Source organism: Mirounga angustirostris, unplaced genomic scaffold (genome assembly GCF_029215605.1).
Source record: "Mirounga angustirostris isolate CCGP_5_RB_7025 unplaced genomic scaffold, mMirAng1.0.hap1 SCAF_8, whole genome shotgun sequence".
In the NCBI taxonomy this organism is placed as follows: domain Eukaryota; kingdom Metazoa; phylum Chordata; class Mammalia; order Carnivora; family Phocidae; genus Mirounga; species Mirounga angustirostris.
Window position 1 is genome coordinate 133,015,684 of NW_026991716.1, and position 24,176 is coordinate 133,039,859.

The following is a 24,176-nucleotide window of genomic DNA, read 5'->3' on the forward strand; positions in this document are numbered from 1 at the left end:
AATGCAATATATGTTAAGAAAAAAAAAAAGAAGAAGAAGAAGGTAGCAGGAGGGGAAGAATGAAGCGGGGGAAATCGGAGGGGTAGACGAACCATGAGAGACGATGGACTCTGAAAAACAAACAGGGTTCTAGAGGGGAGGGGGCTGGGAGGATGGGTTAGCCTGGTGGTGGGTATTGAGGAGGGCACATTCTGCATGGAGCACTGGGTGTTGTGCACAAACAATGAATCATGGAACACTACATCAAAAACTAATGATGTAATGTATGGAGATTAACATAAGAATAAAAAAATAAATTAATTAAAAAAAACATTAAAAAAAACATTTCAATAAATAGAAAAAGAAATTTAGGGAGAAAAACATGAGATAAAAGAAAGTAAAAAAAAAAAAAAACCCACCAAAAAAACAAAAAAACAAAACATGAGATTAAGATTCAGGAAAAGATGACCATAAAATGGAAAAAAAAAAAGTATAAAATAAATTAAGGACAATCTATTAAAACTGATCTAAAGTATGGTTTCTTATTTCCAGTTCAATATCCCTTGCACTGATTTTGCAATCAATCCTTACTGCATTTGGAGTTCTGTTTAATTTCAAGTTATGGTTTTATAGAAAAGAAAAAGAGATAATAAAATATAACTAAAAATACAAATGAAGCCATACGTTGAAGCCAACATAGATACGTTGACATATGAGGGCCGTTTTTTCCGTAGACATTTTTTCCATGGTTGATTATATCTATACTTCACTGACTCCTTTTCAGTAATCCTTGTTTTATTTATTCCTACCTAAAATTAGCACATAAAAAAGGTGAAATTAATTTAAAAACATGAAAATTACTTACCTATATAGTAAAACATAAGGAATTATGAATGTGACTGATTTAGGAAGGAGAATTGTCTTGTAAAGATGCCTAATCCAAGACTTTCCAGCAAAATTCATCAAAGAGGAAATTATTGGTGCTCATTAAATCTAGTTTTTCTCTCCTCCCTCATGCCCCAGGAAGACCGCCCACCTCAGGTTGTTGGGAGAGGCCATGTGATTAGTTCTGGTCCATGGCTCTGGGTGGAGGTGATGTTCCTCACTTGCAGCCTGGAGAAGAGTATGAGTGCCCCACATTCTCTCCTTCCCTGTTCACGGCAAACCCAAAGCCACCTGTTGCCATGGTAGCGCCACTAGGAGGTGGAGCTTCCATCAGCTTGCACCTCCGAGAGATTGTGTGCGGAAGAGGGGCCTCCCCTTCTCATGCGAACAGCATTGAACATACAGTGCGAATAAGAAATAAAAATTCCTTGTGTTAAGCCACTGCGGTTTCGCGGTTAATTTGCTACCACAGCATAATTTAGCCTCCCTTGACAGGAGCTCCCTGTGCCTCACAAATCATTTGCAAAAGTCTTTGCTAAATTTCTTTAAGTTATGTTTAAAATTTTCCTGTGTAAACTGACATATACCCAAGGTCATTAGAGCCTTTTTTGAACACTTTCGTTGGAAATTGGCTTTATTAGGAAAGACATTGATATTTCTATGGAGTATAATAAACTAAGGAAAAATGAAATGTCTGACAACCAGAATACTTTTGCTCCCTGAGAAAGCTTATTCTTCCTCCTCCCTTCGCTCACTGTCCATAAACAATAAATGCAGAAGATTTTCTGAGAAAATGCCTCACTAATTTGTGGAATTAACCTCAAAAGACTTTGAGATTTTCAGCTAATAACCTTTCAGTTTTGGAATTGGATTCTGTCCCTTAGAAAGCTGTATCTATATTGTTGAACCAAAATTTAAGAAAACACAAATATTATTTAACCAGAAAAAATAATACCACAAATGTTAACCTGTTCTCTTGATAATTTGGAAAGCTTGCAGTCTGTTTCAAACCTCAATATAAGTATTTTTTCAGCTAGCCAATTCTCTCTCTGTAACCCAGTTGTCCCCATTCCTGTTCACATTGGTGTATTTTGTGCAAAAAAAAAATTATGAACCTTCAGAAGAAAACATATGTGGTCATCTATTCCTTAACTGCCAACACACAGGATTTTAACATAGAGTTTATTTTAAACTAAGCCAAGAAATCCTTGGAGTCCAAGTTGTTTTTCCATTAGAGGTATGAAACTTGGCCCCACATGTTTCTGTTCTGGAAAAAGTCCATTGACGCTCTGAATCACCTGGTAACATAAATTAACATTAGGTAGGTCTTAGAACATAACCCTCATAGGCACAGCAGGAAAAAGGAAATTGGAAAAATATAACCCTGCTTTCAGAATGTATTCACTTAAAACTTCACAATATTCATTGCCCAGTAGGAATATGTCAAAATAATTATACAAGCATGCTGTACTTAAGAACTCTGTGAAGTGTTGGTGGGAATGTAAAATGGTACAGCTGTTGTAGAAAACAATTTAAAATTTAAAATAGAATTAACATATGACCCATCAATTCCACTTCTGGGTATTTACCCACAAGGACTGAAAGCAGGGTCTCAACGAGGTATTTATACATCTATGTTCACAGCAACATTATTCATGATGGCTAAAATGTGGAAGCAACCCAAGTGTCTATCAACAACAGATAAATGGTTAAGGAAAATGTGGTATACACACACACAATGGAATATTAGTCAGCCCTTTAAAGGAAGGAAGTTCTGACCTCTGCTACAGCATGAATGAGCCTTGAGGGCATTACACTAAGTGAAATAAGCCAATCACAAAAAGAAAAATGCTGTACAATTCCACTTACATGAAGTACTTACTAGTACTTCAAAATTATAAAGACAAAAAGTATAGTGGTGGTTACCAGGGGCAAAGGGGAGGAGAAAATAGAGAGTTATTGTTTAATGCGTGTAAAGTTTTAGCTCTACAAGATGAAAAGAGTTATGGGGATGGATGGTGGTGATGGTTGCACAGTAACATGAATGTATTTAATATCACTGAATGTGAATGTATTTAATATTTAATAAAAATGGCTCAAATGGTAAATTTTATGGTATGGGTATTTTACCACACTTTTAAAAAGTGAAGAAAAATTCTGTGAAGAACTCAAAATAATCATGGGACCAGAAATGTAGGTACCTGTAAGTAAGAACTAAATATGAACTGTCTGCTCTCAAGGTGACTTAGCTAGTACAAACCCAGACCATCTGAGGTCAGAGACTGTCATTTTCACCACTATGCTGTCTCTGATTTTGTTCAGTGCGAGAATTTCTATAATGCTTAGCAAAACTCAGATTATCTAATCTGGTCATTGGCTGAGTATCTTCTTCCATAAGAATTATCGAGTTTTATATTACAAAAGACCACAGAGTTCATCTTACCTAGTCTTTCCACCAATGCAGGGTTCCCTCATAACATACCTCTTCTCTGACAACAAGCCAGCTCTTTCTAGATACCTTTGATAACGAGGAGGCCCCTAATCTGAGGATCAGAAGTGTTTTGCTAGAAAAGGTACTTGACAACTTTTAGAGATGGCAAAATCCACCAATGTTTGTCAATACCTTTTGGTAACCAGTTTGCAAACCATCAACAAAAAGTGTAAGTATGAAAAGTATCACTTAAAATTCCTCAATGAAACATCAAATGTTATGGTGAATAAAGTGTTCTTTACCATAGAAGGCAATGTGAGAGTATTATTGACTTGAGTCACACAATCTGTCTCATGAATAAATGCATATCTTAAGTACACCCATGTTGAAACAATTGGACTTTATGTGTTTGAAGACATCTAAACAGCAAATGTATGCACCAAAACTAATTTTTTTTGTCAGTGAGTTGGACAAACAACCAATGGGTTTTAACAACTACAGAAGGAAAAGAGAGAGCAATGCTCACCAAAAAGAATGGAGGTGACTAATGGATCATGGATAGCAATGTTTCAAAGACAGTTGCAATATAATTGGGAGTGGTAGAAAGTGCATACCAGGGGCAATAATGATTGTTATTATCATGGTTTGGCTCATAGAAAAATAATAGCACATTTAAGTGCTATTGATATTAGTTTAATGATGCACTAATATTTTCTGAAAAATTACCAGACTTTCAGTAACATCCATAGAGTCACACACTCAAGAAATGTGTCCTTGATAGATAGCTGTGAAAGAATGCTTCCCTTGTTAGGGCACCTAGGTGGCTCAATGAGTTAAGCACCCAATTCTTGATTTTGGCTCGGGTCATGATCTTAGGGTCTTGAGATCAAGCCCTACATCAGGCTCTACACTGGGCGTGGAGCCTGCTCAAGATTCTCTCTCTCCATCTCCCTCTGTCCCTCCACCTCTACTCATGCTCTCTCTCTCTCTCAAAAAAAAAAAAAAAAGAAAAGAAAAGAAAATGAAATTGTTTCTCTTGCATTCCCCAGCAGGCTTAGAATCATATTTTATCTTAAAAAAGAGTTAAACCAAACAAGAGATGGATATCCCAGTCAGGAACTAAGACATATAATAATTCTTTTTAAGTTATTTTATAAATATAAAATCAAAGGAATAATGAGAAGAATAAACACATATTCAAAAAACTCCAGTCTTGCCTAGATCATTAGTGATGAACTTTAAAGGCAAGAACATTTTAAGATTGTTTTACTTTTATATTATAATAACTAAATATAAATATTTTATTTGAATCAAGAGTAAATTTAGATCAGTAAATGCCTCATTTCTAGAGCATTCAATTTGCATTTGGGCATCAAAACACATACTTGCTTATAAATAAATCCTTCACATAATTATACTTCTATGGTACTTTGATAGTTATGGTATGTTCCTGACCACCGAGGGGGTCAAAAAAGATCATTCTATATATAAATTGTTTTACTAAACAACCCTCCCACTGAAAAGTAATTACCACCAAGAATCCATTTTCAAGGGAAATACAGAGGAACAAACATAGTTTGTTATTTATTAATACTATTAGCTTCCCTCTGCATTAATCCTAGCCTAAGGATAAATATACCTAGTCTATTACAGTTTAGTTCACAGATTAGAATGACAAAGTGAAGTACAGACCCTTCAGGTCATAAATATCACTAAAAGAAAGAATTAATTTTGAAGAATTTTCAATTACATACCAAAAAGCTATGAGTGTCCTTGTTCCAGGTCTGTTGCCTCTGATCTGTACAAGAAAAAGACAAGAAAGGGGTCATGAGGTTTCTGCTTGGACCTCACTCCCTAGAAGGAAGTCAGAATCTTACCACATCACCCCTGAGAAGAGGCAACAAAACAGTAACTTGCCCATCATAAAAACTACCCAATGTCTCTCTTGGAAAATGAGACAGAAAGTTCTATCTCACAGGAAAGAAGACCTAGGTATAAACTAGCAGGAAATCATTAAGCTGAGATCTCTTGGAATTGAATGTTTTCTAAACGATAGTGTGAAAATAATGTTCAAATCCCTTTGAACACTACTCAAGATATATTTTTACTTTATTTTTAAATATCTTGAAAGATGTTCACATGGATTTAGAACTTCCATCTGTTTTCCTGGAATTCTGTCAGTGGGAAAATGTTTCGTATTAGTAATAATCATCCCACTCATTGCCTAAACCATAAGTTTAAAAAATACAGATTTTTTAAGACTTCATTTTTTAAGAGCAGTTTTAGGTTTATAGTAAAATTGAGAGGAAGGTACAGAGATGTCTCCTATACCCCCTGCCCCCACATGTGCATAGCACCCCCCCCCATTATCAACATCACTCACCAGAATGGTATATTTTTTACCAAGGATGAACCTACACTGACACATCATAATTAGCTAAAGTTCATAATATACCTTACAGTTCACTGTTGGTGTTGTACATTCTATGTTTATAGAAAAAATGTACAGTGACATGTATCTATCATTATAATATCATATGATATAATATCATAGTATTTTCATTGCCCTAAAAGTCCTCAGTGCTCTGCATATTCATTTCTCCCATCCCAAGCAACCACTGAACTTTTTACTGTCTCCATAGTTTTGCTTTTTCCAGAATGTCATATGGCTGGAATCATACAGTATGTAGCCTTCTCAGATGGGCTTCTTTCACTTAGTAATATGCATTAAAATTTCCTTTATGTCTTGTCATAGCTTGATAACATATTTCTTTTTAGCACTAAATAATATTCCATTGTCTGAATGTATCAATTTCTTTATCCATTCACCTACTGAAGGACATCTTGGTTGCTTCCAAGTTTTAGCAATTGTGAATAAGCTGCTATAAATACCCATGTGCAGATTTTTGTATGGACGTAAGTTTTCAACTCCTTTGGGTAAATACCAAGAAGCATGATTGCTGAGCTAGCTATATGGTAAAATTATGTTTAGATTTTTAAGAAACCACTGTATTCCAAAGAAACTGTCTCCCAAAGTGGCTATTCCATTTTGCATTCCCATTAGCAATGTATGAGAGTTCCTGTTGCTCCACATCCTCACTGGCATTTGGTGGTGTCAGTGTTCCAGATTTTGGTCATTCTAATAGGTGTGTAAGTGGTTATCACAATTCTGTTTTGGGGTGCCTGTGTGGCTCAGTCATTAAGTGTCTGCCTTCAGCTCAGGTCATGATCCCAGGGTCCTGGGATCAAGCCTGGCGACAGGCTCCCTGCTCTGCGGGAAGCCTGCTTCTCCCTCCCCCACTTCCCCTGCTTGTGTTCCCTCTCTCGCTGTGTCTCTCTCTGTCAAATAAATAAATAAAAATCTTAAAAAAAAATTCTGTTTTAATTTAATTTCCTTGATGACATATGGAGCGTCCTTTTACATGATTATTTTGTATGCTTATTTGCCATCTGTAAATCTTTGATGAAGTGTCTGTTAAGATATTTAGTCCATTTTTTAATAAGGTTGTTTATCTTATTATTGAATTTTAGGAGTTCATTGTATATTTTGGATAACAGTCCTTTATCAGATGTATCTTTTGCAAATACTTTCTCCCAGTCTGTAACTTGTCTTCTAATTCTTTGTACTGCCTTTGTAGAGAAGTTTTTAATTTTAATGAAATCAATATATTAATGTTTTCTTTCATGGATCACATCTTTGATGTTATATCTAAAACAATATCACCATACTCAAGTTCATCTAGGCTTTCTCCTACACTATCTTCTGGGAGTTTTGTGTTTTCTATACAGGTCTATGATATAGTTTTAAATATAATTTTCTCCATCACTTCCTTAAGTAGAGATAATCATTTTTGTGAAGGGTATATGGTCTGTGTCTAGATTCATTTCTTTGCCTGTGGGTGTCCAGTTATTCCAGCACCGTTTGTTGAAGAGACTATCTTTGCTTCAATGTATTGCCTTTGCTCCCTTGTCAAAGATCAATTGACCACATTTATGAGGGTCTATTTCTGGGCTCTCTATTCTACTCCATTGATCTATTTGTTTATCTTTTTACCAATACCACACTGTCTTGATTACTGAAACTTTATAGTAAGTCTTGAAATTGGGTAATGTCAGTCCTCTAACTTTGTTTTTCTCCTTCAATATTGTTTGGTTAGTCTGGGTTTTTTCCCTCCCCATATAAACTTTAAAATATATTTGTCAATATCCAAAAAACAAATTGCTGATATTTTGATTGGGATTGAATTGCATCTATATGTCAATTTTGGAAGAATTGACATGTTGACAACATTGAGTCTTCCTATCCATAAACATGGACTATCTCTCTAGCTAGTTCTTTGATTTTATTCATCAGAATTTTTCCTCATATAGATCTTGTATACATTTTGTTAGATTTATACCTAAGTATTTCATTTCTGGGGGACTAAGGTAAATGATAATTGTGTTTTTTATTTCAAATTCCCCTTGCTCATCATTGGATATAGGAAAGCAATTGACTTTTGTATATTAACCTTGTGTCCTGCAACCTTGCTATAATCAGCTATTAGTTCCAGGAGGTTTTTTGTTTGTTTGTTTTTGGGGGGTTTTTTTGTCAGTATTACAGACTTTCTACATAGATGATCATGCCACCTAAGAACAAAGAGTTATGTCTTCCTCTTTATATCTTTTTTATTTTCTTTTCTTGCTTTATTGATTAGCTAGAACTTCTAGTATGATGTTGAAAAGTAATGAGAAGAAACATCCTTGCCTTGTTCCTGATCTTAGTGGGAAAGCTTTCTCACCATTAAGTATGGTGTTAGCTATAGGCTTTTTGTAGGTAGTCTTTATCAATAGCTATCAATATAAGTATAAATAGTTCCCTTCTCTTCCTAGTTTACCGAGAGTTTTTAACATGAATTGGTGTTAGAGTTTGTCAAATGTTTTTTCTGTATCTATTGATATGATCATGTGATTATTCTTTTTAAATCTGTTTATGTGATGGATTGCATTAATTGATTTTTAAATGTTGGACCAGCCTTGCATAACTAAGATAAATCTTACTTGGTTATAAAAATTCTTTTTATACTTTTTTGGATTAGATTTTCTAATATTTTATAGAGTACTTTTGCACCTATGTTCATGAGAGATATTGGTCTGTAGTTTTCTTGTAATGTCTTTGTCTGGTATTGGTATCAGGATAATGCTGGCTTCATAGAATGAGTTAAGACATATTCTCTCTGCTTCTATCCTCTGAAAAGTCTTTAGAGAACTGATATAATTTCTTCCTTAAATATTTGGTAGAATTTGCCAGTGAACCCATCTGGAACTGGGTCTTTCTGTTTTGGAAGGTTATTTATTATTGATTCAATTTCTTTAATAGGTATAGACCTATTCAGATTATCTATTTCATCTCATGTGAGTTTTGGCAGATTGTGTCTTTCAAGGAATTGGTCCATTTCATCTAGATTGTCAAATTTGTGGGCACAGAGCTACTCATAGTATTCCTTTATTATTCTTTTAATTTCCATGGAAGCTGTAATGATGTCACCTCTTTCATTTCTGATAATAGTAACTTGTGTCTTCTCTCTTTTTTCCTCAGTTAGCCTGGCTAGAGGTTTACTGATTTTATTGGTCTTTTTAAAGAACCAGCTTTTGGTTTCATTGATTTTTCTCTATTGATTGCCTATTGTCCATTTCATTGATTTTTGCTCTAAGTCTTATTATTTCTTCTTCTTACTTTGGATTTAATTTGTTCTTCTTTTTCTAAGTTCCCAAGATGGAAACTTAGATTATTGATTTTAGATTTTTCTTCTTTCCTAATATATGCATTCAATTCTATAAATTTCCTTCAAGCACTGCTTTTGCTGCAAGGTTCTTCTTTTTTAAGCCTGTATATTTATATCTCACAGTAAAATGAGATGGCAGAAAAACATGATCTGTAAAGGACAGATACATTAGAAGAAGATCTGTTTTTTAATGACTCATCTGTTTCAAATATTTGGTTTTTTTAACCTTTTAAATTTTCCTCCAACTTTTCATTTTGAAAGTTTTTAAAACTATAGGAAAGCTGTGGGAATATTTAACAATGAACATCTGGATAGCCTTCACTAGATTCCTAAATTATTACCATTTTGCCACATTTGCTTTATCTCTCTGTCCACATGTATAAATATTTTGCCAAACCATTTGAGAATTACTTATAAAGATGGTTGACTTCTAAAAACTTTAGCATGGACATCACCTCACACCTGTCAGAATGGCTAAAATCAACAACGCAAGAAACAACAGGTGTTGGAGAGGATATGGAGAAAGAGGAACCCTCTTGTAATATTGGTGTGAATGCAAACTGGTACAGCCACTCTGGCAAATACTATGGAATTTCCTCAAAAAGTTAAAAATAGAATTACCCCAAGATCCAGGATTCACACCACCAGGTATTTATCCAAAGAATACAAAAATACTAATTCAAAGGGATGCATGTACTCCAATGTTCAAAGCAACATTATGATACCATAGCCAAATTATGGAAATTGCCCAAGTGCCCATATACTGATGAATGGATAAGAAAGAGATATTACTCAGACATAAAAAATAATGAAATCTTACCATTTGTGATGACATGGATGGAGCTAGAGAGTATTATACTAAGCAAACTATGTCAGAGAAAAACAAATGCCTATGATTTCACTCATATGTGGAATTTAATAAACAAAGCAAATGAACAAAGGAGGGGCAAAAAAAAAAGAGAGAGGCAAACCAAGAAACAGACTCTTAATTATAGAGAACAATCTGATGGTTACCAGAGGAGAAAGGGGTGAAAGAAAGAATGGGGTAAATAGGTGATAGGGATTAAGAAGGGCACTTGTGATGAGCACCGGGTGATGTATGGAAGTGTTGAATCACTCTATTGTACACCTGAAACTATTACACTGTGTGTTAACTAACTGGAATTTAAATAAAAACTTAAATAAAAAAAAACTTTAGCATGTACCTCCTAAGAACAAATATCCTATCATGATTACACAATAATAAACATACTTGGGAAATTTGAAGTGATACAATTATCTAATATGCAGTTCAAATTTTCCCAATTGTCTCAGGAATGTCCTTTTCAGTCTAGGTATTTATTATATTTTATTTTAAATCCAGGACTCACTCAAGGTCACCATTGCATATACAGTCATATGTATATAGTTCCTTTTGTCTTTGACAATCGACATTTTTGTAAAGTCCAGTTGTTTTTTTGCATAATGCCCCTCAAATTGAATTTATCTAGTTGTTTCCTCACAATTAGACTCAGGTGAAAATTTTGACAGAGGCACACATGTGAAGTGGGAATGCTTTTCTTCTTTTTGTACATTAGAAAAAGCACAAAATAGGTCAGATTAATATTTTCTTTCAATCAATAACACTTAGTGATTATCTCCTATAAGTAAATTTAGTGTCATAGTTTGCAGCTTACAAAACGCTTTGACATGGATTCATTTACTCAATTTGCACAACCACCCCACAAGGTAGGTATTTTTAATTATGTTTTCTTGTTGGATGCAAATCTTTCCAAGTTTATAGAACCAGGAAGACTATATCTGTGGCCAAAATTTAAGCATAGAAATACCATAAATATCACACTGAGGAAGAAGCCCTGTGTTTTCAAGTCAAATGAATCTAGATATTTTTTCTCTTCTACAACTTGCACCTCTTCATTGTCCAAACTTTGTGCCTTACAGTTCTAGCTGTATGTTAAATTACAAGGTAATATAATATTATGCTTTATCAAAACATTTTCCAACTGTAATGATTTGAAATTACAATAATCAAAGCAGAAACAATATAAAAGTGGATGAGTGTTAGCTGTATTGAATGCCAAGTAATTGGCTTTTGTTCATGTTTATGTCTTTGCATTTGGTGCAACTAGCAATTCACCAGCTCTTCTTTTCTCCCTTGAAGAAGACTTTTTGTCAATTCCTTCTACTTCCCAAAGCATGAAAACAGCATTGTTTCACAGCATAGCCATCAGTATTTGTACAAGGATTTCTTAGCATATTAAATTAATAACGTTTTAATTTTTTTTTAACCTTGAGCTTCACATTCCCAGTATTGTTTAGTTTAGGGTCAAATCAAGAAACATTTGGCTATCAGTGTATGTAACTTGATTCACAACCAATAGCATAGATCCTTAAGTAGACATTCTAGCCAGAAAGAGCATAAACAGATTTTCCAAGCTGTGGGTTAAGGATACTGATGGGAATAAAAGTCAGACAACTTTTACAGTAATACTGAAATTCAAAAAGCAATACCACCCATGTCCAGGTAAGGACAATTGCAGGCGCTTGTTTGGGTGGTATTCACACTCAGATATACTATCTAAATCATTTTGAGTTCGGAAAGATCTTAAAGAAATAGGGTGATATTTTCCACTGATAAAAACCACTTTGCCACATCCCGAGAGCCTCAAGCTCAGATGACAGATCAAAATCCACTTACATTTTCATCTGTGCACAATTTCCCAGCACTCAGTGATTTGAATACCTCATTTCAAAGTAAAAGAGTAATTTCAAATGCCTAAATAATGGGTGTGATATTATTGTCCTTGTCCAGTGTTCAATTTCATAAGGAAGCAGAGACAGAATCCTGAAAATACTCAACGAAAGAGCAAAACTCCTTTTTCAACTTTCACAGAGTTCTGCAAGCATATCATTTTCTTTTGAACTGGCATATTATTTATCCCCTTAAAAGAAAAATCTACATTTTAATCCCAGGAAATGCACTATTCTCATTGTTCATTTGGATTAGTTTTCAAGACAACTACAGTAAAGGAAGCTGCATTTGATACTTCTGCTTTGAGCATATAAATTGTCCGGGCCCGAGTGATGAAAAATTTTTCAGCTGTGAAGTCTTTAATAGAACACATATCATTCCTTTTTTTCCACCAATCCTCATCAACAGACTATTATCATCAAATAACAATAAGAGAGGCTGCCTGCAGTTAATTTAATCACTGTAATTTCCCAAAAAAATAAAGACTGATGTCTTTTGAAAATTATTCCAATTATGTCTTTGAAAATGAGTTCAAAATTGTTAAAATTACTACTTTCAACACTATATTAACCTCCACCAAGTGCTATTAGTTATTCTCACGATCTTCCTAGAGCAAAAAATGACATCAGTGCTCAATTTTTTTATTTGGTAAAAATTCAACTTTGAGATGCCACAATTATTTTTAAAACTTTGCTCGAGTTCAATTCACTTAAGGTTTAATCTAACCCTTTTCAAATACATCCCGAGAAGCAATTTCTCTGCTTAAAAAAAAAACACAGCCAAAATTCATTTTATTGGATCACATAAAATCAAATTATATAACCACTTGAAAATAAGGAGAAGATAAGTAGAGAGAAGGGATCACAGAAACAATGATGAAGATAACAATAGCCAACATTTATTGAGCTCTGATTATTACTTGATTTGCACAGGCCTGTGCTAAATGGTGTACAGGCACTGATCATTTCGTTTCCACAGCAACCCTATGAAGAGGGTCCTGCCTTTATTCCCATTTTACAGGTGAAGACCGCCGCCGTGAAATCTGGGGCTGTGGCCAACATTGGCAGCCTGCGAGCCCCCCAGCCTCCGCTAGCTACCCCGCCCCCGCACCACACCCATGTTTCTGACCATTACTTTGATGAGGACTCTTCCTTTGACCTCATGATGAGCTCTCTCCCTTAGAAACCCACAGACACCCCTTCTAGAAGAAGAAAGGAGTAAGAACAGGGAGGGTCCATTCCCAGAGCAATGCTTCCTCCCACGCTGCCAGGCTTCCTCGCTCATCTTGGCTTTAACCAGCATTCCCAGGGCTCTCCCTCCAGTCCAGCTCCTTTTGGGGGCCCGGACTTCCGTCAAGTGTGTATTGTCTAAGCTGTAACTGCAGAGAAGTTTCGCCCCTCTTCCCCAGTGCTCTGGACCCCCTGTGGTGCACCTGCTTCTGCCTGAGTCCTTCCTGAAGCAGTTCAGCTGGTCCCCCACCGCTGTCTGGCTCCGCCAGCAGGGAGGCGACCCGCTTGGACACCTAGGTGCACGTTAGCGGTGGGTTGGCTGCAACCTAACATTGCAGATCATGTTGGCAGACTCTCACCCTGACGCGGCTCAAAATACTATTATTTTGGATAATTTGAATAATTATAAATTATTCCAAAATTGTTAGCTATGTGAAGGAGGCAAAATGCATGACTCTCAGACTTTTCCATGTTTTGATCCTTGATATACAGTGAACTCTGTATGCATTTCATGAGGATGAAAGCAAGCACTGAGAAAAAGAAAAGAAAGACGAGGAAACTGAAGGAAAGGAGGCCTTGGGAGTGAGGAATTTCAACCCTGTGTTATTGTTGGGACCTTGACCGCCAGAGAGGCCAGTGCTGAAAGGGACAGGTTTTATTCAGGACCCATGTTCACCATGTCCTTACTCCAAAGTTGGCTCTGCCAATAACTTAGCATCTATTCCATTCTTGGAAATAAAGCTTTTGATATAAAAAAAAATACATAGTTGCATTGTTATAAACTTAAAAATGCAATAGAGCAGTTAGTAAAACAAAAACCACCCATCATCTCAAAGTCCAGAGATACCTACTCTTAATGTGTATTTCCTGCTCCGTTTTCTTCCATTCGTTTGGAAAATTTGTAATGTAAGCAGGAGTATTCTATATATATAGCTTTGTGTCTACAAGGCCTAATCTTAGAGCTCTGCATGGACGTGGATTATAGCTAATATTTGAGCTGCGTGACAACTCACATTTAGAACCTTTAATCACAGCACAGGCCTGACATTCCCCTAACTTTATCAGGCATGTACGAGATTTTGGACAGCACCCTAATGAACTGTAATGCTCTGAAGAGCATTCTTTTCTTATCTCAGTTGTTGAGCAGGAGGTCCTAGGATGCCAAATAATCTGAACGTCCACATGTACATTTTCAGTGTTTGAAAACCAGTACATAAGGCACAGAAGTGCTTTTGAGAACAGGACCAGTAACACTTTTAAGGCTCAATGATTGGGGCAATCTCAAATATTTCCTTGTTTAATGCTTCTGTTATTTTAGGGAAAGAGCTGCATAAATGGCAGGATGCAAAGATCGTTTAACTCAAATTCACTGTTAATAGGAAAACAGAAGATTTAAGATCATCTGGCTCAATTTCAGAGAACCATAAAATAATTTCCTTAAAAAAATGTAAGGGCATATTAGAAAAATATATAACAATGGTATTTCACATACACATCACTTTGATTTCTCAAATTGTCCCCCAAGTGTCTTTTTAGAATTGGGTTGTAGAAAACTTCTCCATAATTACTCAGGCTAAATTTAAACCAGCATCTTAACTTTAACTTCCAAAACACTTCGTGAGTTATTATATAATCAATTATAGAATCTCAAGTCAAGAGGACACTTTTCTTTGTTAGGAATATGCCCAGTTAACTCAAAAATGATGCAAACTCAAAAGAAAGCAAAGGAAATGGAGAGTAGCCTTCCTTTAAAAAATGAAATACTGGGGGTGCCTGAATGGCTCAGTCCCTTAAGCGTCTGCCTTCAGCTCAGACCATGATCTCAAGGTTCTTGGGATCAAACCCCACCTCAGGCTCCCTGCTCAGCAGGGAGTCTACTTCTCCCTCTCCCTCTGCCCCTCCGCTCACGCTCTCTCTCTCAAATAAATAAATAAAATCTTTTTAAAAAATGAAATACTGTTAAGGGTCTCTTCTTTCAGTGGAACATAAGCAACTCCTACTTAGATTACCAGCTTCAGCGTTTCCCCTTTCTCTCTCTCCATCTTCTCTCTTTCTCACTCTCTCTCTCTCTCTCTCTCTCTCTCTCTCTCACACACACACACACACACACACGTGGTCTCAAAGGAAGAAAGGACACCAGTATTTCTATTTGTTGGGGTATTTCTCCCAGAAGCTCTCAGCAAATACTGCTATTTCCTTCACAGAAAGGTTGTGAATCATCCACGACTTAAAATGCTGTTGTCAAGCATTAGCCTCCTAAAACCCTGAACAGTCAGTCCCAGCAAGGGGCTTCATGAAGTCAAGTACCTGCTCTATGCCCAACCATGTGTCAGTTCTGCGAGGGCAGAGGAAGAGCCTAGGGAAGGGCTGCTGAGCGCCTGGGTGGGACGGGCGTATATGCACTTGTTGGTTTTACTGTGGATGCAGGGCATACTTCCATTCAGAGAAAGGGTGCTATGACTTTAAAAAAAAAAAAAATGCTTTTGAAATTGTGAATCGATACCCTTCTGACTTATTTTTCCGAAATTCACACATTCTATGCCTGAATAATTTATAAAGTCCATCATTGGGGTAGTACAGAGACAATGAAAACCCATTTTTAGAACTGTTATAAGCCAACTGAAGCTAATGTAGACATATTACCACCTCTAGTCCACCATCTTAACGCTCATTTTCTAAGACCTCATGAACAAAAAAGGAAATTTTTCCCACTAGTATGTGTTTTGCATCTCCTCCCAGAAGGAAAGGACAGGGGCTGTCCATCTCCATTAAAAATAAAAGACAGGTTTGGCCTCTTTGTGGGTAAAGACCAAAAAAGAGGAAATTTTAGGTTAAACCATTGTACCAATAGTATTCTCACTTATTCTACACCTCTGAACATTTTTATTTTTATTTGAATGCAGACATTGAGAGAAATGGATTTTTTTTTCTTTAACAAACAAGCGAAGTAGATACCTCCCATCCAAAATGTATTCAAACAAGTAAACATCGTGCTTCCCATCGGCTTTAAAGAAGCAGACATTTCATGTGCCTCAGCAATTTACTCTGCTTTTAGATGAAATCAATAGACACTCTCCTTCCATAGGTAATAAAATTAGAATTCTTATATTAAAAAATAATAGCTTTTATTGTTACCAGCTAGAAGTGGCCTTAACGGAGAAGTTGCCTTGATACTCGAACCCTGAAAAGAAGAGCTGTTAACCAACTATTCTAAACCCAAAGTGAATATCTTTGTTAGACTTAGCTCCACATTGAACTGGCTTGTAATCAATAAATGTATAAAATAAGTTAACTCAGCTACTTTCCAAAGCATATATTTTGCAGCCAGTTATCCTGGGGCATTTGCCAGAAAGTTATATTAATCATTTAAAATATTCCATGTGTGCTGTACTGAGTTTCATAGTTGAAACGAGCATATGGTTCTATCAGGTTTAAATTTTCCAACATAAAAATGACTGTAGTCATATTGTGGTCCATGTGTCTATGGCCTTAAATACCCTTGTATCTACGAATGGAAATGGATCCCAAACTGTTTCAAGTGGCCTTTCCTCATGCTGATTTTAGGCTGATATGTTCTGAGATATTTGTCTTATTAGAACCTATGGTAAGATCATACTCCTGCAATTGGGAAGAGGGTCTTTCCAGAAGAGAGTCTACATTCCCAGTGTCAAAGAACTTGGAAAGATTTGGACTCTGAGACATGGTAGGAAAAATTTCCCTCTTCATTCTATCTTGGCCTTGCTCTCTTGAGCTTAGACTTTAAGGAAACTTTTTTTTTTTTTAAGATTTTATTTATTTATTTATTTATTTATTTGAGAGAGAGAGAGAGCACAACGTGGCGGGCGGTGGGGGGATAGAGGCAGAGGGAGAGGAAGAAGCAGACTCCCTGTTGAGCAGGGAGCCCAGCTCGGGGCTCTATCCAGGACCCTGAGATCATGACCTGAGCCGAAGGCAGATGTTTAACTGACTGAGCCACCCAGGCGCCCCTACTCTAGGGAATCCTACCAGAAGTTTCTTTTCCGTGAAGATGTTATGAAGGTGGCTGCAGGTTCATGGAGGCAGTCCTTGGAGTGTGCTGGGAAAGAGGAAAGCAAAAAAAATCGCATGAGGGTGAGCTGGCCTACCAGTTCTGAGAGCAGGCATCTCTAGAAATGGGTGTACTCATTTTGTAATTAATGGGATATACTTATGTTGCTCACACTCTCTTCCTTGTATAGTTAAGTTATTGCTAGCTGTTCAAATATAGTAGTAACTTCCAGTAACATTCTACTTCCCACTGGCCAATTCACCTGGCATGGTGACATGCTGGCTCAGGCCAGAGGTCATATTACAATATGGACAAGTCCTGTATCTCCCTGTGTCAATGGGCAGTAGAGGAAAATAAGGCTTCTAATGCACAGAACCGGAAACAAGTTTATGGGGAATTCTTCCAAATGTAAAGCTCACAGTTGAAAGAAACATGAGAGAGAAATCCTAAAAACTTACATTACCAGTAATCAACTGGGAAGCCAGAAGAAGTTTTTCTAAACAATCAATAAAAACAAAAAAACAATTCTGATCAACTTATGCTACAGGAAAGACTGTATTATCTTTCTATGTTCTCTAGACAAAATGACTTTACAAAATCATTGTCATATAAAGGGGCAACCAAAAATCACACAGATAAAAATGTAGGGGAATGTATTTTAGAGATATGTCAGGCAGTTAATTTTAAAATTATCTTATTTTTCTGGATAATGTGCTCCTTTTGGTATCTTGTCAGTTTTTTAAAATTTGAAATTTATTCTCATTTCTGTCATGTCTTTTAAATATTGAGTTTCTTACAACACCCTCTTTGTAATTTTGTATTATTTTCCCTAAGAAGTCTCTCCAAATTGTATAAGATTCAGGCCCCACAAAGTCTGGATCCACCCTGGCTATCCGATTCCTCACATGACAGCTTGGTCTCAGCTGGACTATGGCAAAGGATGGGGTGATGGTGGAGGAGGTTGGGGTGGAGGTGGGTCTAGGGGCTGTGCCCACATTGTTGTTGTCATCTCCTGGGGCCTTGCAATAGTGGTAGTCAGAGATTTGTGATGTTCTCCAAGGGGCATGAGAATTTCAGGCACAAGATTTGAGACTGTATGATCCAGGCACCCCTCCAACCTTGAAATATTAGCATTGTATGTTGTTAAATATGCCTGCAGATTTCCTGTTCTCCAAGCTAGTAAAGCATTTGTTTAATTTCCAGCATAGAATAGCTGTATTCCCATGCTTGCCAGGAGCATTAAATCCAACTGGCTGGCTCTCGGTCCATGTCAAACTCTCAGTTACAATAAACAATACTTACATAGTATGTTTAAAGGCATATCCATTACTCTATATCCCAGAGTTATCTACTACTCAGAGTGCTGAGACTTCGAGAGATCTGTGATTCCCTAAAATTACATGCAGAATTTAATGTGTGTCTGCATATATAGCTTTCATCAGAGTCTCAAATTGGTCCATGACATGTAAAAATTAATAATCACTAGTTTACATTTCGAGAGTAAGTACCTCCAACGAGGTGGTACTAAAAAAAAAATACTTTATACCTCCAAAAAGGTTTCTAAAATTACACTACATAATTTTAAACCCATTTCTATATTACTGGGCCAGCAGAAACATATGTCATTGATTACACTGAGAAATTATAAGAGATAGCCCAATGAAACAAAGGAAGCTTTTAAACGTACCGTTAATTTCATTACAGTGTATCATTACTATGGACTGAATTAGGTTTCTCCCCAAATTCATAGGTTAAAGCTGTAACCCCCCAATATGAAGGTATTTCGAAGTAGGCCTCTCAGAGGTAATTGGGCCACCAGGTGGAGACCTCATGATGGTTTTAGTGCCCTTAAAGAGCTAGAGATGAGAGAGAGAGCACTTTCAAACCCTCTCCCTGTGAAGACACAGGAGGAGGAAGGCCATATACAAGCTGGAAAGACAGGTCTCACCAGAACCTGACCATCTCGGCACCCTGATCTGGGACTTCCAACATCCAAAACTGTGAGAAATAATTTCTGTTGTTTAAGACACCCAGTCAATAAAGTTGCTATAGCAGCTTGAGCTGACCAAGACAGTCATTATGAGGTAAGGTCTATGGAAGAAATTTCTCTCTAGTTTCAGTAGACAAAAAGTTGGGCATCTCATTTGATTTTACAGGAGATGTGGTCATGAATCTATAACTGTTTCTTACCCTTTGCATTGCATATCATAAAACTTAGAATCAATATGTCATTGTACTCTAGTAAAGATCTAGTGCCTTCCCACATACACTGTGTATTAACTTCACTCGAAGACACCGCTTACTTTTCACAATAACCTTTTCTTCTGTTCCTTCTTGCAATTTCATTCTATTTTGTTGTATGCATTTATGCAACTTGCCTTAAATCCTTTCACAAACAATGCAGATTCTAAGTAAGAATATGAATGAACAAATGAAGGAATGACATTTCCACTTGAGAATTAAAAATATAAATGTTCATTACTGCATTTGGAATTATACACAAATGTGTATTTGAAGAAATTTAATTTATCTCAACCATGCTCATAAACCTATGAAAATGATTTATGTATGCCAGGGGTTCTTAACTTAGGGCTCATAAACACTCCAGGGGACCTGCAGACAGAATTCAGGGAGTCTGTACACTTAGATGGGGGAAAGCTGATCTTCATTTGCACTGATCTCTAACTGAAATTTAACATTTCCTTCAAATACAAATATTGGCAACAAACCACGGAAGTATTTAGGAGTATCTGTGAATTTGTTTCCCATAGAAATCCCAGGTACGCTCGTCTCCCATTTGGGTTGTTGCAGCTATCCGAAAATATCACTTACACTTATCATCACCTTCAAATGTCACTACACTTGCTGCTGCTAGATTATGTTAATTAACGTATTTAAAAAACACATTATTTCTATATCACAAATTTTTTTATAATTATATTTTTATATATTTGGTTTCCTTGTAGTACTTTGCGTTTTGCTTTAGACATTTCAGAATATTATTCTGAAAAGGGGTCCATAGGCTTCCTAAGACTACCAAAGGTGTCCAGGGCATAAAAGAAGTTAAAACTCTGACAACACAAACTGTATTTAGGTAACATCTTTACGAGTGCTTGCAAATATCTTACTGAGATCTGTACCATAATTAGGGAATGGTGGTTTCTCTTGATTGGACAACAGTGGCATCCTCTTGTCAATAAAGGGGAATAGTAGAAGCGGCATGAATCTTCCTATCCCATTGACAAGTTAAGGTCACAATCAGCCCACACGCAGCAAACCTATTTCTTAGGTCTGCACCTGCAACTTCTGAAAAAAAAAAAACATTTAACAGCTTTGTGAAACTCAGGGTCAGCATTTCTCTAACTGAGAGAGAGAAAAAAAACAATTGACTTAACATTTCAAACCTCAACTAAGAAGCAGTACATTTGACTCAATCATGTAAAGACTCATTATCTATTTTGCAAATTATCTGAGCCCCTTCCTTTTATTTTTTTTTTTTTTTCTCCCTTGCATGTCAGGCTTCTTTTGAATTTTTATCAGACACTTTGGTACTTTTAGCACAATTGGAATAGGGCAAGAATAAGGAAGTAAAACAAAAGGCTGTCAGTATGATTACTTAACACACACTTCAAAATTATTTTTAGTTACTGTTGTGACATTCACAATGAGGACCTGGTACAAAGAAGTGTGAGTGTCTGTGTGGGTGTGTTGAGGGGAAGAGTATACCACCTCCAAACAGCCATGGGCAAAGGCCTTTGTCCCCACTTCCCAAGTCTGTGGATCTAAGATTAGGAGAGAGAATATGGACCCATTAGGGAGATTCCCCCACCCCAGGACAACGCAACTCAAGCATGAAGCCAGAGTGAGGAGGCATGGTGGATCCCTGGATGGTGGAATTTCTTCCCTCTCTCCTCTGGGCCAACAGGAGGATATTACCCCTGGGCCCCTTGCCCCATTCCAATGAAAGGTGTAGTTGGAAGTTGGATTTCATAAATAAATAAGGCACCAGATTATCTAAAATCTTCTGAGGATACATCACTTTGTATAATTAATAAGATTTCCAGATGGCTGACTTATCCTTTCAAGCAATGGCACCGTTTTCATGTTAGTTATCTTAGACGACTGACTGTATTATTAATGTACTATATACCCCCTACATACGTAGAAAAGTAGCCTGAAATTAGTTTAATCTTATACTGATGACTCTGGGTCAACACTGAAAAAATCCACTTTCTTGCATGGGCACATTACAAGGGTAATTTCCAGGATCCACACGGGGTCTTTGACCCTTATATTGGAACTGATGCTGAGAATTGAAGCTGCTTTTTCCATTTTTGTCTAATCCTTTCTTGACAGACATTACTTTTATCCTCCAACTAGATTTGAAACCAGATATGCAATCATGAATAGATTGAGGGCTTGAGGACATCTTGAATGGAATAAAAAGCACAATGCATGAGACTTATTATTTATTGTTTATGATATCCATTTGAGCATTCATAGAGTTTTACTGATTTGCTGATTCTTTGAAGAGTGTTAGATATAGGAGTTTATAATGTAATTTCCAAATAAATGAGATTCAACTGTACTTAGTTTCCTGTGAAAATCAACCAGAGAGCCTTCCATATCTACCCTTGCATGTCTATATACAAACTCAGAACAGAGTTTATCCCAGTTTCTGGTTGACAGCAAGCTTCTGTTGTTGAATTAGCATCCTGAATTCAGTAACTGACATATTTACGGACTTTGACAACCCAAACCACTAGGTCCCACTGTCTGAAATCTCTGAGTCACATACTCATTTTCACAGAGGCAGCAAAACCAAGTGTTCCCACTTCCTCTTTCACCCAAGCCTTTATTTGTCTCATTGAGTTGTAACCACACAATGTGGTGGAAGGACTATGGACGTATATTGAAATCCTTCTTCTGCTTCCAGCTCACTATGGAACTTTGGGGAAACTACTTTTTCTCAAGTCTGTAAAGTGTTTTCACCTGTAAAGTGAATATAATATAACTTGGGACCCAGAGTGTTTGTGAGAATGAAGTGACATAATTTCCATAAATTTACTCAGGTCGTGTCAGGCACTTAAGCAGATGCTTCAGAATTATTTGTGTCCTATCCTTTCCCTTCTTCCTTTATTTTCATGTTTATTGACTTTGCAGCACCCAGATATATAGATCACCTTCAAAATACATAGTTATTGTCTTCAGTGAGGCATTGTTGAGCAACAGCTAACAGCTTTAGTAACGCTTCTTAAGTGCCCTTCAGATTTTGAATACAGTTGTATGACAGCACTTCCCACGGTGTCTTAGGAACATGTACATGTATAAGCCTGTCAGCCCTCAGACTCTGGATTTCTTGAGGTGAGAGTTGACATCTCATGCACCATTGTATTCCCAACTCTTAGCCCATTACCTAGGACATTTGCAAACATTTAATAGATGAATAAAAGAATGAATCACTATTTAGATATCTTAAACAAAAGTTTGCATATATTAGGAGTTTCCTAATCTGGTATCATAAAAATTTGGATCAGGGACGCCTGGGTGGGTCAGTAGTTTAAGCGTCTGCCTTCAGCTCAGGTCATGATCCCAGGACCCTGGGATTGAGCCCCAGTCAGGCTTTCTGCTCAGCAGGGAGCCTGCTTCTCCCTCTCCCTCTGCCTGCCACTCCCCGTTTGTACTCTCTCTCTGTCAAATAAATAAATAAAATCTTTAAAAATTAATTAATTGGTAATTAATTAATTAAAATAAATTTTTAAAAAATTGGATCAGAAACCAGAGATCCTGAAAAACAGGAGGCAAAGGTGACCAAATCCATAGACATTACTTACCTGTGGCTCTCCACTGACCTCCTACCACCACACTTGGTTCCTAATATTAACCTGGGAAATTTCCAACTGTATCTTCAATACAGAAAAAGAAACAAATCTTCATTTGCATTTCTAGACAGAGTCAGTCTGCTATGCCTAAAATAGTGTGTCTATTTTAAATCATAGGAAAATCGGTGAGAAGGCTTGTACCCTGGCTGTCCATTCACTCAGCTCTCTCCATGTCAATGCTTATTCAGTCTTTCCTAGGAGGGGGGAAAAAAAAAAGCTGTAGCTAAATAGCCTGGTTCAGCACAATTGCCTTTCAGCTGTTTGGACTTTTGTCTCCTCTACCCCCTTGATACTTTTCTATTGTGCATTCCTCACCAGGCATTTCTCCATTTCCACGACAATCACCAGGCCCCCCATCTTTGTGCTTCTCTCTAGATATTTTCATATACATTGTGCCTTTACTGAGAAACCCCTTCCTCACCTTCTCATCCAAACTTGTTTCCTTCAATTCCTTAAACCCTAACATTTTAAAGTAAAAAAAAAAAAAGACCTTCAGTTACAGTCTAACAATGCAGGGCAATCCCCTCACTTCTTTGCAGTCAAGAAACTAAGACCCAGAGATGCTTGTGACATCCATCTGTCAGAAAACTCTCAGGATCAACACACCAAACTTTTTCAGCTCTTCTTAGGAAAGCACTTACATGGCAAGGAAGAGGCAGGTGGATGAATACTATGGAACGCCCACCAGCTCTAGTCTAAGTGCTTTCACATGTGCTCATGGTATCCTTATACTGAATCCATTTTATCAGAGACAAATGTAAAACTCAGAATGGTCAAAGAGTGAGGAGAGGAAGATGGTGGTAGAGTAGGAAAACCCTAGGCTCATCTCATCCCACAAACCCTAGATAATTATCAAATTATCCTAAAGACCCCAGAAATCGACCTGCAGACTGACAGACCAAACTCCACAACTAACAGGAGAGAAGAGGCCACATTGAAGAGGGCAGGAAGTGCAAAGATGTGGTTTAGGGGATAAACGGGTCATGGGTACTATGGATGGGAGAGAGCCATGGTCGAGGAGAAGGGTGAGAAAGAGAGGAGCACACAGGGGAATGCACAAGGAGAACATTTCCCCAAAGCCATTGGCTTGGAAAATGAGAGGGACTGAATTTTGTGAGCTCTTGCAAGATTTAAAGCCTGGAGTTTTAAAGGTCAGCGGGCTTGGCTGGGATAGAGCCCAGAGGGCACTGCACTGCTCCTAGGGAGAGGGCAGGCAAACAACCCAG

At 37.0% G+C, this 24,176-nt stretch overlaps 1 protein-coding gene across 1 annotated transcript in view; it reads right to left on the reverse strand.

The window, feature by feature from the left end:
* Positions 1-24,176, reverse strand: part of IPCEF1 (interaction protein for cytohesin exchange factors 1) — a 182,038-nt gene that overhangs the window by 122,493 nt on the left and 35,369 nt on the right. Inside the window, exons 2-4 of the mRNA XM_045865784.3 lie at positions 20,209-20,374; positions 17,047-17,116; positions 5,050-5,093 (exon numbers count right to left, since the gene is read on the reverse strand). The gene's annotated coding sequence lies outside the window, so the exon portion shown is untranslated. The remainder of the gene's footprint in view (positions 1-5,049; positions 5,094-17,046; positions 17,117-20,208; positions 20,375-24,176) is intronic.